General features: G+C 43.3%; 1 protein-coding gene across 6 annotated transcripts in view; it reads left to right on the top strand.

Moving 5' to 3' along the window:
- The window catches only part of LOC137371320 (probable ribonuclease ZC3H12C), a 93,462-nt gene that overhangs the window by 9,914 nt on the left and 58,019 nt on the right, over nucleotides 1-25,529 (top strand). Inside the window, exons 2-3 of one of the 6 annotated variants that reach the window (XM_068033707.1) lie at nucleotides 9,161-9,295; nucleotides 16,845-16,943. The exons of 3 other annotated variants lie outside the window; for them this stretch is intronic. The gene's annotated coding sequence lies outside the window, so the exon portion shown is untranslated. Of the gene's footprint in view, nucleotides 1-9,102; nucleotides 9,296-16,844; nucleotides 16,944-25,529 lie in introns of those variants that run through there. 2 more of the 6 variants (XM_068033708.1, XM_068033705.1) reach the window with 2 other exon arrangements.

The following is a 25,529-nucleotide window of genomic DNA, read 5'->3' as shown; positions in this document are numbered from 1 at the left end:
GGACCAGGGGACACAGTTTCAGAATAAGAGGTGGATCATTTAGGACTGAGGTGAGGAGGAATTCCTTCACTCAGAGGATGGTGAATCTTTGGAATTCTCTACCCTAGAGGGTACTGAAGCCTCAGTCATTGAGTATATTCAAGACAGAGATCGATAGATTTCTATATATTCAAGTGCAGGAAAATGGTGTTGATGTAGGTGGTCAGCCATGATCTAGTTGAATGGCGGAACAGGCTTGAGAGGCCAAATGGCCTACTGCTCCTATTTCCTATGCTTCTATGTTGCTTGTCACTCCTCCCCATCCTACTTACTTGTCCCTCCAACCCAGCAAGCATATAAACAGTCACCACCCTGCTTCACATTGCCATCATGAATGCTCACTGCCTCTCAAATGAGGCTCTTTCTGTTAATGATCTCGTCGGGGATGAGTTTGTTGACATTCTGACTTGGCTTACAGGTGGCTTCACTGAAGCCTTCCTGCCTTGCCTGCCCCAGCTAAACCTCTGGTGATGGTGTAGCTCATCGCTAAGTTACACCACAGTCTCTCTCTTCTATTGCTCTGGCATCTTCTCCTCTGCCAAGCAGTTCACCCTCTTGCATCCCTCCCATCTCGCTCAAATTCTATTTGTCCTTCCTCCCAAGACCCATAATAATTTTTCTCATCAAGATCTCCTACCATACCTTTCTCTTTAGCCATGTACCCAGGTACTTCTCATCTTCAGCGATTACAACCTACATCTTAACTCCACTGAACTACATCTTTTCTGCTTTCAGTCACTCTCACTCTTTAAATAAATTTCTTTGATATCATTGACTTTCCTCTGACTGTGACCATGATGTGCTTCCCCTTTTATGTAATTCAGTGATTAATGACTGATATCACCGTCATAAAGAGGCAACAAGTGTCCCCTTCTTAAAGAAGCACAACCAATAAACTGTAAATAAAGCATTTTTTTTTAAAAGAGTGAAACTTATCAAATCAGATTAAAATTGGTTCTGGAGGCTGATGATGCACCCTAGTCCCTCAATTGTCCGCCAGTTGCAGAAAACTTCAATTGTGTTGGGTGGACACTGCATGCTCCCTTTCCAGGGACACCCAGATACAAGCATAACTGCGGAAGAGCAACAGGCAGTTGGACCAAATGATCTCCGGACTGCACACTGCCTGGACCGCCTTGGCCAGGCCAAAGGACAGTCCCTTGGGGAGGTGCTTTTAACATGCCCGCTCCTCTCTGCATCAGGTGGCCAAAGGTCAGGTGTGTGAGTGTGGGACTGAAGTGCAGCTAAAAATTGAGGAGGATCCCCTTCAAAGAGTGGAACAGAGGCTGCAACCGCTCATGTTCTGCATCCATGTGAAACACAGACTCATTCAGGCCACGGAAATTGTGCGTGGCCTGGGAGTTCGTGAATCTGCTTAAAGACTTATTGTGTGGGAGTGTTTTGTGCAACACCCTGCACACCAAATCCCGAATAGAAAAGGAGAGGACTCCCTTGAAGTCCAGTGGGTTCCCTGCCTCCTCTGAATGGCAAGATGGTACGCCAGGACGTGTCCAGAAGACAGAAGAGGATGATGAAGTGGAGAGTGTGCAGCAATAACCCGTATAGGAAACCCTTCTATGCAGAGTGGATTAGACGGAAGGGATTTCTGAGGTGGGTTAAATTGTGAGGTGCTGGCTCCCAAGGGCGGTTTCGCGGTCTCGTGCATATGAGAAATTCCGTCCGAACGAAGGTCAGTTTGGATGAGATCGCCCCACATGCTTCAGCCTCCTCGACACACCTAGTGCATTTAGAGCCATGTTTCTTTTCACGTCATGGTGGCTTTGGCCATGAGCCAGACACTGTACCAGGACATGTGTTGTGCCAGAGCTGCTAGTGACATCCAGTCTGCTCCTGCACCATTTAATATGTCCTTGATTCTGTCACCTTGCCAGCCAGGGCCGCTTCTTTCTGAAGCCTCTTGAAACTGTGCTCGTGGAAGTGTGGATTCCTCAATGGCTCTCCCAAGATATCTGCAGCTCCTGTTAGAGGGGAATTCTCCAACTGGAGATGATCATGTTGAAGATCCTGCTCAGTTCATGACAGAAGACAGGAAGCTCCTGATTTTTGCACATCCACCCTGTCAAGACCCATTCAGAATCTTGTATGTTTCAATCAAGTCGCCTCTTACTCTTCGAAACTCCAATGGATACAAGCCTAGCCTGTCCAACCTTTCCTCAAAAGACAACTTTCCCATTTTAGTCACTATTTGTGACTGCCTTGGCCCAACTCTGAAGCTTTCTCACAATCCATTCCATTTTCTCCAAACCATTTTTTTATCAAGTCATCAGACATCACTCTCTTGTTTTTATGTGATGTGCCGAATATCTTTTTGCTTCTGATTTTTGGCATATAATTTCTTAACAAGGCTTATTCTGTGTCTGTACTATTACTCTGCAACACAAGTTGGGACAATTTCTGTTTTAAAGGTGCTATCTCAGTGCAAGTTGTTGCATCTGAAACACATCTTGCTGTATTATCTACCATCTCCACCCTTGCCCGATGCCCCATTGCACTGCTGCCATGAAACTGTCACAGTGACTCTTTGGCTCTTATCCCCAAGTTGCACCTTGGTCTCTTCCCCTACTGCTCTCTCACCTTCTCCAACCAGCTTATCTTACTCAACCCCATCACCTTTCCTTTAAAATAATCATCGTCTGCCTTCACCAAGCCTTCTCTGCATTTTCTCTAAGATATCCTCCAACCTTTCATTCCCTGCTGCACTACTGTGCATCCTTTGATTTTGGTTTGCATCTTAACTCCCCTTACCCTCTTTCTTCTGACTTCACTTCCCTCCTGTTCACTCTAAACCACTCCCATATAAATTATTCTTTCCTGTTTTCATGGCCATACCATTTGACCTTGCCATCTTCCATGGTTTCTCTACTTTGCCTCAATGATCATAGACCATCATTATCTGGTCACTTCCTTGCATTCCTCAGTATTCGCATCCTCTATTGCCTTCCAACCCCACTTCTTTCTATGTCTACCAGGGGGAAGAAAACTCTTCCCCAGGTCACTTACAATTGTGCTTTCAAACTCTCAGCTGCCTAACCTAGCCATGACATCTCATTGATTTTGCTCAAACATTGCCTCATTTCCACCTTTTTGATGTTGCTGTCCCCAGCCAAATCTTTATGCTGTACCATCCTGGTCACTCCCCATGTTCTAGCCTCCATCTTAACTCCAAGTCCAAGGTGCACTGTTGATCCTATCTGCTTTAACCAACTATTATCAGATGTGATTGAAACCATCAGGCTGTATTGGGCCTTACTGTCCTCTGCTAAATCCACCCGCTACTCGAGGATCATCCTGGTGAGCAAAGATAAACACTGGCTTCTTTATTCTGAACTGTCTTGTTTAAATCCCTCTCTCCAGTCACCTCCACCTTCTTGAATAACATGGGAGAAACTCATAGACTACTTTGTCAACAAGATTAAGACCATCTGATCAGTTGCTTTTGCTGCTTCCCCTTCCCCACTAAGCAAAACCCTCCACAGGGTCACCCCAACACTAGTCCTGAAACTTTGTCCTTCTCCAGGTTCTCTCTTATCTCTTCCTTTTCTCCCCTAATGCTCTCTGAGCTCACCTCATGCATGAGATCCACGTTCTGTTCCCTTCATCCCATTCTCACTAACTACTGACCACCCAAAGCCCTTACTGATCTTCATGCTAGCTGAAGTTGTAAATAGTTCCTTTTTTCTTCAGGTATTATTCCCTCCCTTTGAATACAGCTGTCATCAACTGCTTCTTGAAAGCTCACCCTTGAACCCTTTGTCCTTCCAAACTACTGCCCATCTCCAGTTATCTTTCCCTCTCAAGTCTATGAATATGTCACCTGCACATCTGTGCCCAGCTTTTCCAAAACTCGCTTTTTGAAACTTTTTCTAAACAGGGTTCTGTTCCTGTCAGAACATAATGCATTGTCCCTTCTAGGCCTCTTTGCAGCCTTTGAATTGGTTAACCATGCCAACCTCTTAAAACAGTTCTCTTTTGTCCAGCTTGGTGGGACTGCGTTCATATGATTCTATTTCTATGTATCACATCATAGCCAGAGCATGGCCAGCAATGGCTTTTCTTCCTACCTCAGTGCCATTACCTTTGGTGTGCCTCAAGGATTTATCTTTGGAGCATCCTTGAACATGCAGCCCGTTGGTGACATGTGGTTGGCTTCCAGATGTACATTGATACCAAGCTCTACTTTTCTGTCACCTCTCTATACCTCCTCTACTGTCTGTGTCATTGGGCTGCTTGTCTGACATCTAGTCTTGGATGAGTTTCAATTTCCTGTGAGGAGGATAGTGATAAACTTCAAGAAGACGGAGACAGGCTGGTGGAATGGGCAGAAGTGGCCATTGAATTTAATGCAGAAAAGTGTGACGTGATTCATTTTTGGTAGGAAGTACGAGGAAGGGCATTATAAATTAAAGGGTACAATTGTAAAGAGGCTGCAGGAGCAGAGGGACCTGAGGGTGTATATGTACAAATCATCGAAGGTGACAGGACAGGTTGAGAAAGCGATTAATAAAGCATATGGGATCCTGGACTTTATAAATAGGGACATAGAGTACAAAAACAAGGAAGTTATGATAAATGTGTATAAAATACTGGGTCTCCCTCAACTGGAGTATTGTGTCCAGTTCTGGGCACCACACTTCAGGAAGGATGTGAAAGCATTAGAGAGGGTGCAGAAAAGATTCGCAAGAATGGTTCCAGGGATGAGGAACTTAGTTGCCTGGATAGGTTAGAGAAGCTGGGTCGGTTATAAGAGGAGATTTGATAGAGGTGTTCAAAATCATGAGGGGTCTTGACAGAGTTGATAAGAAGAAACTGTTTGTCTTGGCCAAAGGATCCAGAAACAGAGCATACCTCTTTAAGGTGATTGGCAAAAGAAGCAACAGCGACATGAGGAAAATCTTTTTTATGCACTGCCTGTGTGGTGGAGGCAGATTCAATCGAGGCCTTCAAAAGAGAACTGGATAATTATCTGAAGAGAAAAAGTTGGCAGGGCTACGGGGAAAAGGCAGGGGAGTGTAACTAGGTGAGTTGCTCTTGCAGAGAGCTGGCATAGACATGACAGGCTGAGTTTCCTCCTCCTATGCTGTAACCATTCCATGATTCTGTGATGCTCCTGCCATACTTTGGGAAGATCAAAGTTGTCATGTTCAGCTTCTGCTACGAGCTCTGTGCCATTGCCACTGATTCCATCACCCTATTTACTTGTGCCTTTGTGACTTTACCTGCTCTACCTATACCTCAACCCAGCTGCTGTTGAAATCCTTATCCAAGCCTTTGTCACCTCCATATTTGACTATTCCAATGCTCTCCTGGCTGACCCCCATCTTCTGCCATCTATAAATTTCAGCTCATCCTAATCTTTGCTGTGCATATCATATGCTGTACCAAGTCTCATGCACCCATCATCCCTCTTGCTGGCCTACATTGGCCCCTGGTCCCCCATGCTTCAAATTTAAATTCTCCCCTGTGTTTAAATTTCTTCATGGCCTCCCCTCTTGCTATCTCTGCAACCTCCTGCAACCTTATAACCTCACCTCCCTTACTTCTTTTAAGACACAGCTCTTTGACCAAACTTTTGGTCACCCCCTATTAATATCTCCCTTTTTTTATTTGTTTGGGGGATAGGGGCATCACTGGCTATGCCAGCATTTATTGCCCATCCCTAATTGCCCTTGAGAAGGTGGTGGTGAGCTGCCTTCTTGAACCGCTGCAGTCCTTGGGCTGTTGGTACACCAACAGTGCCTTTAGGAAGGGAGTTCCAGAATTTTGACCCAGCGACGGTGAGGGAACAGCGATGTCGTTTCAAGTCAGGATGATGCGTGGCTTGGAGGGGAACTTGCAAGTGGTGGTGTTCCCATGCATCTCCTGCCCTTGTCCTTCTAGGTGATAGAGGTTGCGGGTTTGGAAGGTGCTGTCAAAGGAGCTTTGGTGAGTTGCTGGTGTGCGTCTTGTAGATGGTACACAATGCTACCACTGTGCATCAGTGGTGGAGGGAGTGAATGTTGAAGGTGGTGGATGGGGTGCCAATCAAGCGGGCTGCTTTGTCCTGGATGATGTTGAGCTTCTTGAGTGTTGTTGGAGCTGCAGCTATCCAGGCAAGTGGAGAATATTCCATCACACTCCTGACTTATGCCTGTCCACCATCTGCTAGGCACTAGGGAGTCAGGAGGTGAGTTACTCGCCACAGAATTCCCAGCTTCTGAGCTGTTCTTATAGCCACAGCATTTATGTGGCTGGTCCAGTTCAGTTTCTGGTCAGTGATGACCCCCATGATTGATAGTGGGGGGTTCAGCGATGACAATGCCCATGAACGTCAAGGGGAGATGATTAAATTCTCTCTTGTTTGAGATGGTCATTGCCTGGCAGTGTGACGCAAATGTTACTTGCCACTTATCAGCCCAAGCCTGGATGTTGTCAAGGTTTTGCTGCATACTGGCACGGGCTGTTTCAGATTCTGGGGAGTTGCGAATGGTGCTGAATATTATGCAATCATCAGCGAACATCCCCATTTCTGACCTTATGATGGAGGGAAGGTCATTGGTGAAGCAGCTGAAGATGGTTGGGCCTAGGACACTACCCTGAGAAACTCCCGCGACTGAGATGATCGATCTCCAACAACCACAACCATCTTCCTTTGTGCTAGGTATGACTCCAACCAGCGGAGAGTTTTCCCCCTGATTCCCATTAACTTCAGTTTTGCAAGGGCCCCTTGATGCCATACTTGGTCAAATGCTGCCTTGATGTCAAGGGCAGTCACTCTCACCTCACCTCTTGAGTTCAGCTCTTTTGTCCATGCTGTAATGAGGTCTGGAGCTGAGTGGCCTTGGTGGAACCCAAACTGAGCATCAGGGAGCAAGTTATTGCTGAACTATATTTCTTGTTGGTTTTTATTTCTTGATGGTTCCCTCACCACCTGCCACAGACCCAGTCTAGCAGCTATGTCCTTTAGGACTCGGCCAGCTTGGTCAGTTGTCATGCTACTGAGCCACTCTTGGTGATGAACATTGAAATCCCCCTTGCTACCCTTAGTGCTTCTTCCAAGTGATGTTCAACATGGAGAAGCACTGATTCATCAGCCGATATGGCAGGGGGGAGGGTGGGGGCGGTAGGTGGTAATTAGCAGGAGGTTTCCTTGCCCGTGTTTGACCTGATACCGCGAGACTTCATGGGGTCCAGAGTCAATGTTAAGTATTCCCACAGCAACTCCCTCCTGAGTTACCACTCTGCTGCCACCTCTGGCGAGTCTGTCCTGCCAGTGGGACAGGACATGTCTAGGGATGGTGATGGTGGTGTCTGGGACATAGTCAACAAGGTATGATTCTGTGAGTGTGACTGTGTCAGGCTGTTGCTTGACTAGTCTGTGGGACAGCTCTCCCAATTTTGGCACAAACCCTCGGATGTTAGTAAGGAAGAATTTGCAGGGTTGAGTTTGCCGTTTTGCTCAGTGGTCATGTCTCTATGAAGCACTTAGGACTTTTATGTTTGGTAATTGTGGGGTTTAAAGCTCAGCTTGGGTTAGAACAGAGTGCCAGAGTTGAATGGTTTGTCTCAAACTGAGAATGGAGCTTGGGGCATTGCTGAAGATGATGGGTTAAATCTTTCTGTTATCTAGTTGCAGAAAGTTGTGATTCATCCAGAGCCTTTTAGACATGTGGTCTGATAACATGGGGGCTGTTGAGAAGAAGGTGTGGAGAGGTCAAGATGAGTGTTGTCAGTGCACATGGAATTGGCCTCATCCTTGCAACCAATGTCTCCAAAAGATAGTGTGTAGATAAGGTAGAGGAGGGACCGAAGGATATATCCTTTTGACCGACATGAGAGAAGGAAATAAACCATTGATAGAAAAGCACTGGTCCTGTACAGATAGGTAGAAATGGAACCATGCAAGGGCAATCCCATAGAGTTGGACAACAGAAGAGTGGGATGGTGTGATCGACCTTATTGAACACCACAGAGGACAAGGACGGACATCATGGTGGGTCACAGATGATGTCATTGGTGACTTTGGGCTGTTTCTGTGTTCAGGAAGGGTGGAAGTTTTACTGGAGAAATTTTTGTTGGAGAATTAAGCACTTGGGTAAGGAACTAGGGGGTGATGGCACCGTCAAAAACATTAGCGAGCACTTGGAGGTTAGAAATGGGGCTGTAGCTGGAAAGGAGAAATGGATTGAGGGCTTTTTTAAAATTAGTCTGAGGATTGTTGACAGCAGTTTTAAAGGGATGATGTGTGTAGAAAGGGAAACATTTTATGTGAGGTAGCTTGGTTGTCAGGAAGGAGAGTTGAGTGATCCAAAAGTTGCATGGGAAGGGATCAAAGGAGCAAGAAGTGAATCTTGTTGATTAGATGAGTTTGGAGAGGTAAGGGAAGGATGGTGATGGCAGAGAAATTATAGAAAGATGAGGATTCACACTAGAGTAGATTGTTGATGGGGGAAGGTTGGGGTGGAAGGAAGTGATAGTTGTGTGGATGTTCTTGGATGAAGGAAATTGTTCTGAAAAAGGAGCCTAAATTTGTAGCTGTACTCTAAGAGTTCCGAGGAAGGGTCACTGACCCGAAACGTTAACTCTGCTTCTCTTTCCACAGATGCTGCCAGACCTGCTGAGTGAATCCAGCATTTCTTGTTTTTGTTGCTGTAAGGATGATACTTTGGTTAAGGAGAGAGAGGCATGGTACTGCTTAATGTGAGCAAGCCAGTCTGGTGATTGACAACTGATTGTTGCTGATTAAGCCAGCTATGTGCTATCCCCCATTGATGCTCCACAGCGTTTCTATTTTTCTGCAGAAACGTCTGTATGTAAACTGGCCTGACTTAGATTAAATAATGGAGGAATAGTGAGGCTTGGCATTCTTTTAAATTGGTGCTTCTATGTTCATATATGCAGGGTATGGCTTGTTGTGGTGTGGTTCCTTTCCATAACCACCTGACATGTGCATCTTGTATGGATTTCAGGTTTGAACAATCTATAGAAAACTTGTGCTCACTCCTCCTTGTCTCTGGCAAGAGTGAATGCGATGAAAGATGAATGTGTTTCTAGTTGTATAGAGTCTCAATAACCTACCTCATGCAGCAGCATGCTGCACACTAAGATGTTGCTTATTCTACAGCAGCTTCCTGAAAGGAGCCAGAGGCATAAAAATTAAGAGCGACAAGCAATGTTGTCCTTACCCTGCTTTTAGTCTGCAGCAATTGACAGATTTCACTCACAACCTCCTCGTGCACTGGTTGCTGCTGAAGTTCAGGTAAGAGAATTGTTCCCTGAAGACACTCTGCAGATATGGTTTCTTTCTGAATGACCTGGTCCACTTCCTCCTCCCCACTTCTAGCAACTTGTGCTGCTCTACGTGGCCTTGCTTCATTCTCCAAACCATGCTCAATTCACAAAGTAGTGCTACCATGACTGTAACCAACTTCTTTCAGCACAATATTTTAAATGACACAAAAAGTACTGCAAGACTACTCTCAGTAGAGTACTGTATAGGAAACCTTGAAAAATTGTACCAGCAGTCAGAAGGAACAATCCAGCAGCTAACCTGTAAGTACTTCACAATCCCTTTAAATAGCACTGGGGGAGGGCGGGGTGCAGGCGGTGGTCAGGGTGCGTGTCCTTCATATTGTTTAATGTTATTGTAAGCTGTATAAGGTTGTTGACATTGGGTGGAATGTGGAGTTGTTAAATAGCAGCATGGCTTCAAATCAGCAGTGCACACTGATTGGGATCTTTCTACTCTGCATGCTGTCGATGGTCTTTGGGCATAAACCCCTTTACCAAGATAACATATGTTATCCGGCTAGATCTTCCGTGCAATACTGAGGAAAGGAACTGTGGGGAATTCTTCTGGTGTCCTGGCCAACCTTCAATCCACAACCCATACCGCTAAACTAAGTTAATTTATCATAAATTTCATTACGGCTAGTGGGATCTCGCTGTGAGAAAATTGCTTCCCTACACAACAACTATGATAAATAATTTCCTTAAAGTGCATTGGGATGAGGACAGTACATAGATACACATTCTTTTGGGTATTCTGTTCTCAACTTCCACTAATAAAATTGGATGAACAAGTAGTACATACGTGGCAGGACAGGTTAAGAGCGGTTAATAAAGTATACAGTATCCTGGGCTTTGTTAATAGGGGCATAGAGTACAAGAGCATGGAAGTTATTGTGAACTTATATAAGACACTAGTTTGGCCTCAGCTGGAGTATTGCGTCCAGTTCTGGGCGCCGCAATTTAAGAAAGATGTGAGAGCATTGGAGAGAGTGTAGAAAAGATTCACGAGAATGCTTCCAGGATGAAGAATTTCAGTAATGAAGATAGATTGGAAAAGTTGGAACTGTTTTCCTTGGAGAAACGAAGGCTGAGAGGTGATTTGATAGAGGTATTCAAAATCATGAAGGGTCTGGACTGAGTAGATAGGAAGAAACTGTTCCCATTCGTGAAAGAATCAAGAATGAAAGAGCACAAATTTAAAGTAATGGGTGAGAGAAGCAAAAGCGACATGAGGAAGAACTTTTTCACGCGAGTGGTTAAGGTCTGGAATGCGCTGCCTGAGAGTGCAGTGGAGGCAGTTTCAATTGGAGCATTCAAAAGGGAATTAGACTGTTATATGAAAGGAGGGAATAGAGGGATATGGGAATAGGGTGAGAAGAGTTAATTTACATGATTGGGCAGAGTCAACATGGATTTGTGAAAGGGAAATCATGTTTGACAAACCTGTTGGAGTTTTTTGAGAATGTTACTTGTAGCATAGATAAAGGAGAACCAGTGGATGTGGTGCATTTGGATTTTCAGAAGGCTTTTGATAAGGTCCCACACAGGAGGTTAGTAAACAAAATTAGAGCACATGGGATTGGAGGTAATATACTGCTATGGATTGAAAATTGGTTAACAAACAGAAAGCAGAGAGGCAATAAATGGGTCATTCTCAGGATGGCAGGCTGTTACAAGTGGGGTATTGCAAGGATCAGTGCTTGGACCACAGCTGTTCAAAATCTATGTAAATGATTTGGATGTGGGGATAATATTTCCAAATTTGCTGATGACACAAAAGTAGGTGGGAATGTAAGTTATGTGGAGGTTGTAAGGAGGCTTCAAGGGGATTTGGACAGACTAAGTGAATGGGCAAGAACATGGCAGATGGAATATAAAGTGGACAAATGTAAAGTTATCCACTTTGGTAGGAAAAACAGAAATGCAGAGTATTTCTTAAATGATGAGAGGTTGGGAATTGTTGATGTTCAGAGGGACCTGGATGTCCTTGTTCATGAGTCACTAAAAGCTAGCATGCAGGTGCAGCAAGCAAATGGTATGTTGACATTTGTTGCAAGGGGATTTGAGTTCAGGAGTAAAGATGACTTGCTTCAATTGTATAGAGTCTTGGTGAGACCGTGCCTGGAATATTGTGTACAGTTTTGGTCTCCTTATCTAAAGAAGGATATACTTGCCATCGAGGGAGTGCAGCGGAGGTTCGCCAGACTAATCCTTGGGATGGTGAATCTAGGACCAGGGAACACGGTCTCAGAATAAGAGGCAGGCCATTTAAGACTGAGATGAGGAAGAATTTCTTACTCAGAGGGTGGTGAATCTGTGAAATTCTCTACCACAGAGGGCTGTGAAGCTCACTAATTGAGCATGTTCAAGACAGAAATCGATCGATTTCTGATACTAATGACATCAAGGGATATGGGGATAGTGGGGAAAAATGGCATAGAGGTAGATGATCAGCCATGATCTGTTTGAATGGTGGAGCAGTCTCGATGGGCTGAATGGCCTACTCCTATTTCCTATGTTCTTATGAAAGGATAAGCGTTTGATATAACTACATGTTTTTCTGCTGAATCTGCAAGCGATTTTATGATTTATTTTAATTAGTAAAATTGCTTGTGAATCTACCATCAGCACTGTCATCAAGGAACTATCACCACAAAGTGTTATTTTGTCTGACATAACTAGATTGTAGGTGCTAGGGGCAAGATTGGATGTCTTGGAGGAACCCGTCCTTGACATGTAGAAACAATTATGACATTGCTATGTCCGATTGGTTGAATGGGTCCATGAAGTCGGATTTTTCAATTGATGCTGTATTTCCAAAATGGACAATTGGAACGCAACAGAAAGTAGTTACATGAAGTATTAACTTTCACAAAAAATGTTTGCATTAAATTAGAAATTGGATAAAAATGTAACTAAAGATACTAAAGATAGACAGGGAGCATGTTGGAGAATGGGCCCAGCAGGATTAATGTCGATTTCATACTACACCACCAAACAGGAATATTCCTGATATGATTAATACTGTTTGTTTTAGTGTGCATATCTGAGCAGAAAGCTATAAATGGTTAGATCAGAGTCTGAAGTACTGAACAGCAGTCTGAGGCTTTAGGTGCAAGCATTATTATAAGTTTTTTCTTCCCTCAATTTTTATAGACTCTTGAAAATTGTCTCTCAGACAAGAATCCTACACGGTGGGAAATCTATTGGATTTAGTAAAATGGGTGACAGATGGTTAGCAATGTTCAGTTCCTTTATTCAGTGAAATTCCTATTACTCGGCTGATGAGTTCCTTGGTGCATACACCTCTGTGAAGCCGCTTCATTTTTTATTTTAAAGGCACTATATAAATGAAAGTTGATAGTAACTAATAATTCTTGGCAACTCTATTTATTTATAGATCAGTAACAAAATGCATCATTTGAAAGTATACAGACACTTTTTTTCTGTAAACTAATTTTGAAGTTTTTAGCTTTTACTGCATTTTGATTTGTTTAAACCCTTTTAGTGCTGTGGATGGATTTATTTTGTTTAGATGTTTGACAGTGCAGGAACCACTGGCAAGCTACTCATTGCCACAGCTCGGGCATGTTTGCATATGAATATGCTTTTGACCAGTTGGAAAAGATTTTTAAAGTCCCCTTTCTACCAGTAAAAATCCTGTCTTTTGAAAGCTGCTCTCACTACCAAATAATAAATGATGGGAGCCAGATGGAAGTAGATATTAAACTTATTGAAAGTTGAAAAATATGAAACCTAGATAAGGCCGGAGGGAGGCAAAAGTAAGATTTTTTTTTAAAGGGAGCCAGTAAAGAACGAGGACAAAAGGAACAACGTGGTGATCAAGAAATTTTACATTTTGTTTTTAAAAAAAAAATCTATTTTAAGGTTAATAGTGTAATAGTTTTTCTTCGCTTTTGAGTAGCTGAAAACTTAGACAACCCATCAGTTCAGGATTAATTAAAGGGATGAAATCTGCCCAGTAATCTTAATGAAAAAGCAGACATGAATTTAAAAAGACAAGAATTTTCACCCTAAGTAGCAAGAAAAGTTATATTTCTCTGAGGTAGTTTGTGCATGCTTTTTACTTGAATTTAATGAAATTGAGCAAGCTTAAATTTAGACTTGCAGACTTTTGATTACCAGTTCACTGTAGTAAGATGGGGTGAGATCAACCAAAAAAGGGCAAACTTGTTTGCTGTTAATTTTTAGCAGCCTATGATATCCTTTTGTTTCACACAAATTAAGAGTCCTGAGATGCCTGACAGTCCCCTCCCCAGTTGGGGTATTATTTACAGTAACTCTGGTAGGCCAGCCTATAGTTATATAGTTATATCTTGTGTTTGAGTGCTTTCCAAATTATCTGCACTTGGTTAAGGCTAGCATTTTAAAGTTTTTCACTTGGTTAGTACAATTTCATACTGCCGAATGTTAGTAACCACTAAGTTGATTTCTTGTCTGATGCATTGAATGACCAGAAGCATTTGCTTTTTTTCCCCTAGTGGATTGTTATAAATTCTAGTTATAGTGGAATCCTTTGGGCAATGGGCCTATACTTTTGATTTTTGAAAATAGCCTTGAGTGAATTCTGGAAATGGTGAAATCAGGTTTTTTTTAATATTAAGCATCTTTAACCCTTTTATTAGTGTTGCCCTTGAATGCAACATTTTTTTTGCAATGGATATGATTATTACTTTAAAAGTAGAATCTGATTGTTCCCACCTCTCCTGCAAATTCAAGCTTCCTGAGTTGAGTACAAAATGACATTTATTTTTAATATGGCAGTCTACTTTGATACTGTAACTTTCTGTAGAACTTATTACCACAACAATAAAGCAAAACCTTAATATTTAAATATAAACCAGATATTGTCTTCCATTTGTCTTGTCTCACGACAATAGTAACAGGGTTTTGGTGAGGTCCACAGCTAGCCAGGTGTTTTTGCTGACAGCCTGCTGCCTAATGACTCATGCCCTCATTCAGCAGCTGCCTGCTCGTTCTCTTTGTGTGGGCATTGTTGCTGCACACCCCTTGTTAATACACATGATGCCCAGGGCAGACCTTGGTTGACATCAGTGTACTTGTCTTAAAAGGCCCCAAGACCTGACGTGGGATAGAAGAAGTTGGTTTGCATCTGCCTTAGAAACTAATTGTGAGCCGGATGATCTCTTATTGGCTAGAAACATGCTTTGGTAATAAGGGAAAGCATAGACATTGTTGGTCCATCTGTTCAGCTATTCATTGTTCTCACTGACTGCCTGGATGTCTGCAGCTTAAAGTGTATTTGGATTTTTTTTTTTGTTAACTGCAACATAGAATCAAATGTCTGTCTGCCTCTCAGCTAATGTAAGTGGTAGAAATAACATTTTTTTTAAATGATTGTACTTTATTGTGCCAGGACAGTTTATACTGCTAAATATAGGAAGTAAACTAGGGACTGTGTATTTAAATGAGTCCAGAATTAAAGTGTATCGTGACTGATGTAGATGACTTCCTCTTAGTCATTTTTGAATTGCAACCTAGCTTGTATTTGGAAAATTTGGTGCCAAATGGTACATAATTTTATAGTTGCAATATAATCGAACATTTTAAGGACATAGTTAAACTCAGATTTTATAAAAAAAGTAAACTATTCTGATGGAACAAAGTTGTTGAGAAGAAACAATTTAAAAGGATTTCCATTGTCTCTGACATTTGTAGCAATAAAACGTACTACAGAAAATCTACCGTTCAGTTATCTTGGTGAAAGATTTAGCCAAAAATATTTGGCATCTTAATGTCTTTGTGTAGGAAGTTAATTTGAGAAATAACTGCTTTATGTTTCAAAAGTAAATAGAAATAGAAAAGGCCGGTCAGTCAGCTTCAGGAAAGAAAAAGGAAAGTTTTTTAAAATAAAAGCAAAGTGCTGGAAATACTTGGGTCTGGCAGCATCTGTGGAGAGAGGAGCAGAGTTAATGTTTCAGGTCTGTGACCTTTCATCAGAACGTTTCTGATGATGAAAGGTCACAGATCTGAAACGTTAACCCTGCTTCTCTCTCTACAGATGCTGCCTGACCTGCTGAGTATTTCCAGCACTTTGTTTTTATTTCAGATTTCCAGCATGCAGTATTTTGCTTTTTTTTTTGGTGGATACCCTTTAGAAATATGTTTTTTTTTCTACAGGTACCAACAGATCTGAAGTATATTTCCATCATTTGCTGCTTTTTTCCAGTTTTTGTACTGCTTTGATTAATTTGTACAAAACAAATGGGTGCTACGTTACCTTCAGGAATTTTGTGTTCATTGGTCTATCGTTAGAAGTTTGTCGCAGCAATATGCTTGGTTTAATTTTTGTTATCCATGTTGACATGCACTTTAAGGTGGGAAACTTTAGTTTTTGCTATATTGCGGTATACTTTATAAATATAATATTGTTTGTGCATAGGAAGAGGTTAAAGCACATTGCTATTGTGCCCATACATGCAGCAATTAATGCAAACTTTTCAGTGAGCAGACCACCAGTTGCTTGCCTTCAGCAGCCTTCGTGGACATCTGGTGGCCTTTTTGCATTAACCAATTCATTTTATGTGAGACCTTTTTCCTTTTTCAGATCCCTGATTCACAAATTATTTATTGTTAGCTTTGAATTTTAAAACTAGCCAGGAATTTGTAGTGTCATAGCCTTAAAATGGCAATTTGGTGGCGCATACAACACTGCGTATGGTACGTACTACTATTCGTAGCATGCCATTGTTCTATGAAATCTTTCTACTTCAATAGACAAAGAAGTAAGTGCATCAGAAAACATGGAACTGAGTAGCATCACTAATTTACATAGCAAATAATCGTTACTAATATTTACATTGATTCCTATGTTCACCCATTTAATAGGTTTGGTTAGTCACTTGACCAGCTGTCCTGGTAAAAATGAACCGGGTTCTGTAAAAATTGATTTTTTTTTCAATCTCCAATCAGAAGCTACCCCTTAAAATTACATCACAACTGAGACTGTAAATATTTTGGGTAAAAGGCAGCAAAAGACTGTGGAAAATGGTATAGAATTCTTGTTGCAATGGACAAGCGAAACTTAACTTTTTATTAAATTCTTTTTGTGCCTTCCCAACTATTCTGAACAGGGTAGGAAAACATTAGCCAAAGAAACCAATGGTATAGTAATGAGCAGTTCAACATTTGAGTAATGACCCTTAACTGTGTTTGATATGTATATTTTCACTTTTTCACCTGTAAATGCGGTTAATGCTGTGGATAGCTTTTTTAAAGACAATATATTCATTATTGATTTGTAATTTTTGTTCATCTGTCCATTCAGTGTTAGCATCTAATAACATTTATGGCATCCAGTTATTTACCATTTTTATGTTGCTCTAATCTAAACATCCACTAGAAAAAGGGATTAATTCACATTGAGGACAGTACATCTCTAGCACCCTTTGTACATGTACACTGTAAATTGAGTAAATGTTGTGGAATCACAATTAATATTTGATTGTGGCGATTTTTTTTTTTTCCTTTTCCAGTAGGCACATTGTATAACTATTTTGCATCTGATCTGTGCAAGACGGACACCTATTGTGCCATGAATTGATGCTCATCAGTGGAGTTATTTGAATAATTGTGTATGTATTTCAGTTAATTTCCAAGTGAAGTGTTTTAACTTCTGTATAATGTAGGTACAGCAACCTTTTCTATTGTGAAGTGTTGGAATACTCCAAAAAGTTCGGCAGCTGGTCGTTCTGGGGAAAAATATGTTATCAGTCTAGAATAGTATTGAACGTATCTCTTAAATGTGGTGATGTTGTAATTTTTGGGGAAGTACATTGAAAACCTTGTACTTTTGCTTTGTGTTTCTTATGCTTTGATCCTATTTTGCTATATGATCTGGCTTGGAAGACATAAACTCCAACAATAATAGATCTCAAATGACTTTCCAATCATGAATTAGTACAGTGTATATAACATCGCCAATAAAGAGATGAATATTACCTATAGAATAACTTCTCTATTTGTGATAGAATGCAGTCTATAAGACAATGATTTTGGTGTTCGATGATTTGTTTGGCAGTTGTATTGTTCTAAAAGGGCAAGCCAGACACACTCGAGCCCCTGCATTCTTTGGCCTTTGTTCATTCAAAATTGTTCATTCAGTATTGGTGCATTCGTGATGGTATGCTGAAGCATCGCATCCTAGCAACTGAAAGCAGTTGCTTAGCATCACGTTTTTATAATAGATTCATCCTATTACTGCAGTTTTATACCAGGTGCATAGAGAATATAATAGTTTTCTTCCATTTGGATGATTTCTCTCTGTTAAATGTTATATTATAGAAGCATACACTAATTTATAAATTAAAGAATCCGATGCACCCATTTTAAGTGTTCTTGCTTTGTTATAGCTGTAAAAAGCTGAGTATCCAGATTATTCCTCATGCATTCAATCACCATGTGTGAATACGATTTTCTGTCTTTCATGGAGGTGGCAAAAACACACCTGTGGGCACCATCAGTTTTACAAGAGCATGTCTTAACAATGCACTCAGAAAATCATAGTATGATCAGACAGAGTCAGTGTGGTTTTACGAAAGGGAAATCGTGTTTCACAAATTTTAGATTTTTGAGGATGGAACTAGAAGGGTAGATAAAGGGGAGCCAGTAGATGTGATATACGTGGATTTCCAAAAGGTGCCGCGTAAAAAGTTAATATGCAAGATAAGATCTCATGCAGTTGGGGTAATAGCATGGATGGAGGATTGGTTAGTGGGCAGGAAGCAGAGAGTAGGGATACATGGGGCATTTTCAAGTTGGTAAGCTGTAACTAGTGGAATGCTGCAAGGATCAGTGCTGGGACCTCAGCTATTTACAATCTATATCAATAGACTTGGATGAAGAGAGCCCAAGAGTAATGTATCTGAGTTTAGTGATGATGCAAACCTAGGTGGGAATGTAAGCTGTGAGGAGGACATGAAGAGGCTGCAAAGAGACAGGTTAAGTGAGTGGGCAGCAAGGTGGCAGATGGAGTATAATGTGGGGGAGTGTGAGATTATTCATTTTGATAGTAAGAATAGAAAAACAGAATTTTTTTAAAAAGGCATGAAACTTTTAATGCTGATATTCAGTGAGACTTGGGTGAACACAGGTTACCATGCAGGTACAGCAAACAATTAGGAAGACAAATGGCATGTTGGCCTTCATTGCAAGGGGACTAGAGAACAAGAATAAGGAAGTCTTGTTACTGTTGTAAAGGGCTTTGGTGAGACCACACCTGGAGTACTGTGCGCAATTTTGAGCTCCATATCTAAGGAAAGATATACTTGAAATAAAACCAGAAAATGGTGCAAATACTCAGAAGGTCTGCCAGCCTCCGAGGAGAAAGAAACAGTTAACATTTCAGGTCTGTGACGTTTCCTCAAAATATATATTATGCCTTGGAGAGGGTACAGTGATGGTTCACTAGATTGGTTCCTGGGATGAAAGGGTTGTCCTATGATGAGTGGCTGAGTAAATTGGGCCTATACTGTCTGGAGTTACGAAGAATGAGAAGTTGATATCATTGAAACATACAAGATTCTGAAGGGGCTTGACAGGGTAGACCGAGAGGTTGTTTCCCCTGGCTGGGAAATCTAGAAAACGGGGGCACAGCCTCAGGATAAGGGGTCAATTATTCAGGACTGAGATGAGAAATTTCTTTATTCAGAAGGTTGTGAACCTTGGGAATTCTCTGCCATCGAAGGTTGTGGATGCTCCGTTGTTGAATATATCTTCCAGGGAATCGGCAGGAAAGTGGAGTTGAGGCAGAATATCAGTCATGATCGTATTGAATGGTGGAGCAGGCTTGATGGGCCATAAAGTTTACTTCTGCTCCCCCTCTCGCTCCTTCGCTCCCTCTCCCTCTCCCGCTCCCTCTCCCCCTCGTGTGCGCACTTTCTCTCTCGCTCCCTGTCTTGCGCGCGCGCTCTCTCTCTCGCTCCCTCTCCCGCTGCCCCTCTTTCGCTCCTTCACTCCCTCTACCGCTCCCCCTCTCTTGCTCCTTCGCTCCCTCTCCCGCTCCCCCTCTCTTGCTCCTTCGCTCCCTCTCCCCCTCTCTTGCTCCTTCGCTCCCTCTCCCGCTCCCCCTCTCTTGCTCCTTCGCTCCCTCTCCCGCTCCCCCTCTCTTGCTCCTTCGCTCCCTCTCCCGCTCCCCCTCTCTTGCTCCTTCGCTCCCTCTCCCGCTCCCCCTCTCTTGCTCCTTCGCTCCCTCTCCCGCTCCCCCTCTCTTGCTCCTTCGCTCCCTCTCCCGCTCCCCCTCTCTTGCTCCTTCGCTCCCTCTCCCGCTCCCCCTCTCTTGCTCCTTCGCTCCCTCTCCCGCTCCCCCTCTCTTGCTCCTTCGCTCCCTCTCCCGCTCCCCCTCCCCCTCTCTTGCTCCTTCGCTCCCTCTCCCGCTCCCCCTCTCTTGCTCCTTCGCTCCCTCTCCCGCTCCCCCTCTCTTGCTCCTTCGCTCCCTCTCCCGCTCCCCCTCTTTTGCTCCTTCGCTCCCTCTCCCGCTCCCCCTCTCTCGCTCCTTCGCTCCCTCTCCCGCTCCCCCTCTCTCGCTCCTTCGCTCCCTCTCCCGCTCCCCCTCTCTCGCTCCTTCGCTCCCTCTCCCGCTCCCCCTCTCTCGCTCCTTCGCTCCCTCTCCCGCTCCCCCTCTCTCGCTCCTTCGCTCCCTCTCCCGCTCCCCCTCTCTCGCTCCTTCGCTCCCTCTCCCGCTCCCCCTCTCTCGCTCCTTCGCTCCCTCTCCCGCTCCCCCTCTCTCGCTCCTTCGCTCCCTCTCCCGCTCCCCCTCTCTCGCTCCTTCGCTCCCTCTCCCGCTCCCCCTCTCTCGCTCCTTCGCTCCCTCTCCCGCTCCCCCTCTCTCGCTCCTTCGCTCCCTCTCCCGCTCCCCCTCTCTCGCTCCTTCGCTCCCTCTCCCGCTCCCCCTCTCTCGCTCCTTCGCTCCCTCTCCCGCTCCCCCTCTCTCGCTCCTTCGCTCCCTCTCCCGCTCCCCCTCTCTCGCTCCTTCGCTCCCTCTCCCGCTCCCCCTCTCTCGCTCCTTCGCTCCCTCTCCCGCTCCCCCTCTCTCGCTCCTTCGCTCCCTCTCCCGCTCCCCCTCTCTCGCTCCTTCGCTCCCTCTCCCGCTCCCCCTCTCTCGCTCCTTCGCTCCCTCTCCCGCTCCCCCTCTCTCGCTCCTTCGCTCCCTCTCCCGCTCCCCCTCTCTCGCTCCTTCGCTCCCTCTCCCGCTCCCCCTCTCTCGCTCCTTCGCTCCCTCTCCTGCTCCCCCTCTCTCGCTCCTTCGCTCCTTCTCCCTCTTGCGCTTGCGCGCTCTCTCTCGCTCCCTCTCATTCCCCCTGTGTGTCTCTTGCTCCCGCTGTGTCTCCCTCTCTCTCTCTGTCTGTGTGTGTGTCTCTCGCTCTCTTGCTCTCTGTCTCTCGCTGGCTCTCTCTCTCACTCTCTCTCACTCTGCCTGTGTGTGCATGCCCGTGTCTCTGTACGCCCGTGTCTCACGCGCCGACAGCGTCTCTCTGTCTGTCTGTGCGTGTATCTCTGTGTGTGCGTGTGTCTCTGCGTGTCTGTGTGCGTGTGATTCTTTCGCTCTCGCTCTCTCTCCCTGTTCCCTTCCTGTCCCTAATTCATCCCACTATGTTTTTCCTCTTCCATTTACAGAAACCTCTGGATTCCAATCACCTACCATAGCATTGACTACAAGTGAGTCAAATTTATCAAGTCAACTTACTTGCGAGATATAAAGTTGCTAGCAGATTGGGATTTTAAATTTGCCGCAGAGAATCATAGTTGTGGGTTCACATTTTTGGCACACTAACTTTCTTTCTATGTCACCTAATGTTCCAGCTTTAAATTTAGTGTAAATGGTTTTGATTAAACCTAAGTGAGAACTTCTGTGCTGTACTATACAGCAATATATTAGGTGTGTGCCTTTGCTTAAGGAGGGGTTTTAATGCTTCAGCCTTACATAAAGGTTTTCGTTATTGGCAGAGCAGTTGAAACAAATGCCTTTAAAAACATCAAGACATTTGGGTAAGAGTTACTGAAGTCATTCACCATACTGTTCTTTTGTCTTCTTTTGGGCCTCCTTATCTCGAGAGACAATGGATATGCGCCTGGAGGTGGTCAGTGGTTTGTGAAGCAGCGCCTGGAGTGGCTATAAAGGCCAATTCTGGAGTGACAGGCTCTTTCACAGGTGCTGCAGAGAAATTTGTTTGTCGGGGCTGTTGCACAGTTGGCTCTCCCCTTGCGCCTCTGTCTTTTTTCCTGCCAACTACTAAGTCTCTTCGACTCGCCACAATTTAGCCCTGTCTTTATGGCTGCCCGCCAGCTCTGGCGATTGCACCATTGCCCAGAACAATCTCTGTTAATTGAATCAGTGAGCATTCCCATTGTCTTTTCCTAGGCGACTGTCTCTTAGTATGTAAATGTCCTCCAGGCAAATGCCTGGTGATCTCTTTAAACAAGTCATTTTTTCACTCCAGCAACTATTTAAAATTAATGTTCATATGATGAAATTAATATGCCTCATTCTTGGCGGGTGGGGGTCTGCATGACGCACCTCTTGAACCTACCTCTTCGACCAATCTTTTGGTCATCTGGCTTAATATCTCCTTCTGTGGTTCAGTGTCATTTTTGACAGGTCTCCAGTGAAGTGCCTTGGGATGTTTTATTATGTTAAATGCACTATATAAATACAGTGCACTGACACGGAACACAAAAGTCCGAGTGTATCAGGCCTGTGTCCTCAGTACCTTGCTCTACGGCAGCGAGGCCTGGACAACGTATGCCAGCCAAGAGCGACGTCTCAATTCATTCCATACTGTGGTGGTTGCGTAATTTGTCACAGTGACATAGACGAATGTAATCAGACCAGATGATGAGCATTTCAGATGTGCACTCCAATGCATCTTGAGCTCTTTATATTCTTTGAAAGAGCTTATTTAATTTTTCAACTTTACCAAAAAATGTTCTTCATTGAACGTTATTAAGTGTTGTAGCCTTGGAAGAAAATTAACAATTCATTGTTAATAAGTATGAATTAGATGCTGAACTGAAAGTTTGTCTGGTAGTAAACAGGAAGGATTGCAAGCCATTTGTGGTATTCTTTGAGTTGCTCTAAGTGGGTCAATGAATTTAAATGTTTGTAGAAGTAATTTAAATGAATATTGACATCAGTATTTTTAGAAATAATACATAACATGTGTACAACATTTTTTAATGTTATCTGGGAATATTTCCTTATAGAATTCGGTGCTGTTATATGGCAGGATTTTCTCATGAGAGTTTTTAAGGCCTTTGTTGGGAGATTTTGCTAATGAGGTTGTAAGCTCAATTTAATGCATGCACATGTAAATTAGATCTATAGAAACACATTTATATATAGCGGGGAGAAGAATGGGTGGTTGACAACCAGGAAATTATTTTTTTCTCTTGCCTTGCCAGTTCATGTATTCTATGCAATTATATTAACAACTTTTAAGATTTTATTTTAATAGTGTACAAAAGAAAAATAATTTGGATTGTCATTGAAAATAAGGAAATGAACATGTTGAATAATTACTTGGCATCGGTATTTATAGTTGAGGAAGAGGTCAGCATGCCAGCCATCCCAAGGAAACCTATATTGCCTCAGGGACAGGGACTCATCAAAATTAACGTAAGCAAAGCAACAGTATTGAAGAAAATAATGGCATTAAATCTCGATGGGCTGAATGCCTTCTGTTATGACCAGGTGAGAAAGGTGTCTAGGGGTCCCTCTCAGCCTTCACCTGGTCTTACCGTAACAGGGTTTAATTTTTAAAACAATTGTGTATTTAGCTCCTCCTTGGTGAATCCTTATTCACCGCTTTTCAATTATAAGGCAAAGAAACCAGCAAAAACAGGTTTTCTTAGGTTTAAAGAGGAAAAGTTGCAATTTATTAAACTTGAACTTAAGCTCTAATTCAGTTGACGCCTACGGATACACGCTAGAATGCATACACAATACACAAGGAAAGTTTGAGGCTATATCTCAAGTTTTTGTTACGGTTCTGCGAGCTCACTGTAGAGTCCTTGATTGTAGGTAGATCTTGTTTTTCGTTGGGGCCCAGTGTTCTTAAACCTTGTTCGCTGTAGGAGACTTTTCACTCTTGGTGTTCATGTGCCTTCAGTAGGTTTGGAGTTCCATGAGAAAGAGATGGGAGCAGGCAGGAGAGAGATCTCAGTCCAGGAGAAAACAGATACTCTCAGTTCAAGCTGTTTGTACAATTCAGAAAAAGCCCAGGTTGCCAAGCAGGTTAGTCATGTGACTAACTGGTCTGACCACGTCTTGGATTGTATCACCTTAGCAGTCTCTGGAATGCTCCTCTTACACACAATACCTGGTGATCCAGGTCCATTATGGCTTGAATGTGTCAGGTTTTGGTCCTTTGTCCTTCCAATCACCGTCTGTTAATATACAAATGTCTTTCCCAGCCACGGCTGATCTGTTTAACAAGTTCTTTCTTCATTCCAGTAACAGTTTAAAATCAATGTGCATGACAAAATTAATATGCCTCTTTCTTGGCATGACGACTCCTTCTGTGTCGCAATGACTCTATGACCCTATAAAGAGTGACACATCTGCAAAATGAGATGGCTTCCACCCCAGTGTTTTAAAGTAATTAGGTGAGAATATTGCAGATGCCCTAACTATAATGTTCCAAAGTTCTCTCACAATTCCTCACAGCTGCAACTTTCAAGCCCTGGGCAACATTCTTGTAAATCTCCTCTGTACTCTGTCCAGAGCAATTATGTCCTTCCTGTAATGTGTGACCAGAACTGTACGCAATACTCCAGGTGTGGCCTAACCAGCATTTTATACAGTTCCAGCATTACATCCCTGCTTTTGTATTCTGCACTTCAGCCAATCAAGGAAAGCATTCCATATGCCTTCTTCACCACTTTATCTACCTGTTCAGGGACCTGTGGACATGCACTCCAAGGACTCTCACTTCTTTTACCCCTCTCAATATCCTCCAGTTTATTGTGTATTCCCTTGCTTTGTTTGCCCTCCCCAAATACATTACCTCACATTTCTCCGGATTAAATTCCATTTGCCACTTTTTCGCCCACTCGACCAAATCATTGATATCATTCTGGAGTCTACAGCTATCCTCTTCACTATCAACTACACGGCCAATTTTTGTGTCATCAGCAAATTTCCCAATCATGCCTCCCACATTTAAGTCCAAATCATTAATATATACCACAAACAGCAAGGGACCCAACACCGAGCCCTGTGGAATGCCACTGGAAACCGCTTTCCATTCGCAAAAACATCTGTCAACTACTACCCTTTGTTTCCTGCCACTGAACCAATTTTGGATCCAACCTGCCACATTTTCAGTGCTGTATCTCTAATCTAATCTAATCTAATCATTCCCCTGTATCCCACGAGCTTTCATTGTTCTGACCAGTCTGCCATGTTGGACCTTGTCACATGCCTTACTGAAATCCATGTAGACCACATCCATTGCACTACCCTCATCAATCCTCCTTGTTTTCAGAATTGATTCTAATAATTTACCCACCACCAAGGCCAGACTGACCGGCCTATAATTATTTGGCCTATCCCTCGCTCCCTTTTTAAACAATGATACAACGTTCACAGACCTCCAATCCTCTGGCACCTCGCCCGTATCCAGTGAGGATGTGAAGATAATTCACAGAGCATCCACTATTTCCTCTCTGGCTTCCTTTAACAACCTGGGATTCAATCTACTCGGCCCTGGCGATTTATCCACTTTCAAGGATGTCAGATCCTCTAGTACTTCCTCTGTCATTATGCTTATCGTATCTAATATTTTACATTCCTCTTTTACTATAATGTCTGCATCACCCCTCTCCTTTCTGAAGACAGAGACGAAAAACTCATTAAGAACTCTGCCCACATCTTCTGCATCCACACATGAGTTCAGTTGTACATCTCTGATAGGCCCTACCCTTTCCTTAGTTATCCACTTGCTCTTAAGGAACAGGAACAGAAAATATTCAAAAGACTAATGGAATTCTGGCCTTTATATCTAGGGGACTAGAATTCTTTTGGGCCTCCTTATCTCGAGAGACAATGGATGCGCGCCTGGAGGTGGTCAGTGGTTTGTGAAGCAGCGCCTGGAGTGGCTATAAAGGCCAATTCTGGAGTGACAGGCTCTTCCACAGGTGCTGCAGAGAAATTTGTTTGTTGG

The sequence above is a fragment of the Heterodontus francisci genome, chromosome 6 (genome assembly GCF_036365525.1).
Source record: "Heterodontus francisci isolate sHetFra1 chromosome 6, sHetFra1.hap1, whole genome shotgun sequence".
NCBI lineage: Eukaryota > Metazoa > Chordata > Chondrichthyes > Heterodontiformes > Heterodontidae > Heterodontus > Heterodontus francisci.
The sequence above is the reverse complement of the archived record's forward strand: the minus strand, read 5'-3'. Positions and strand labels throughout refer to the sequence as shown.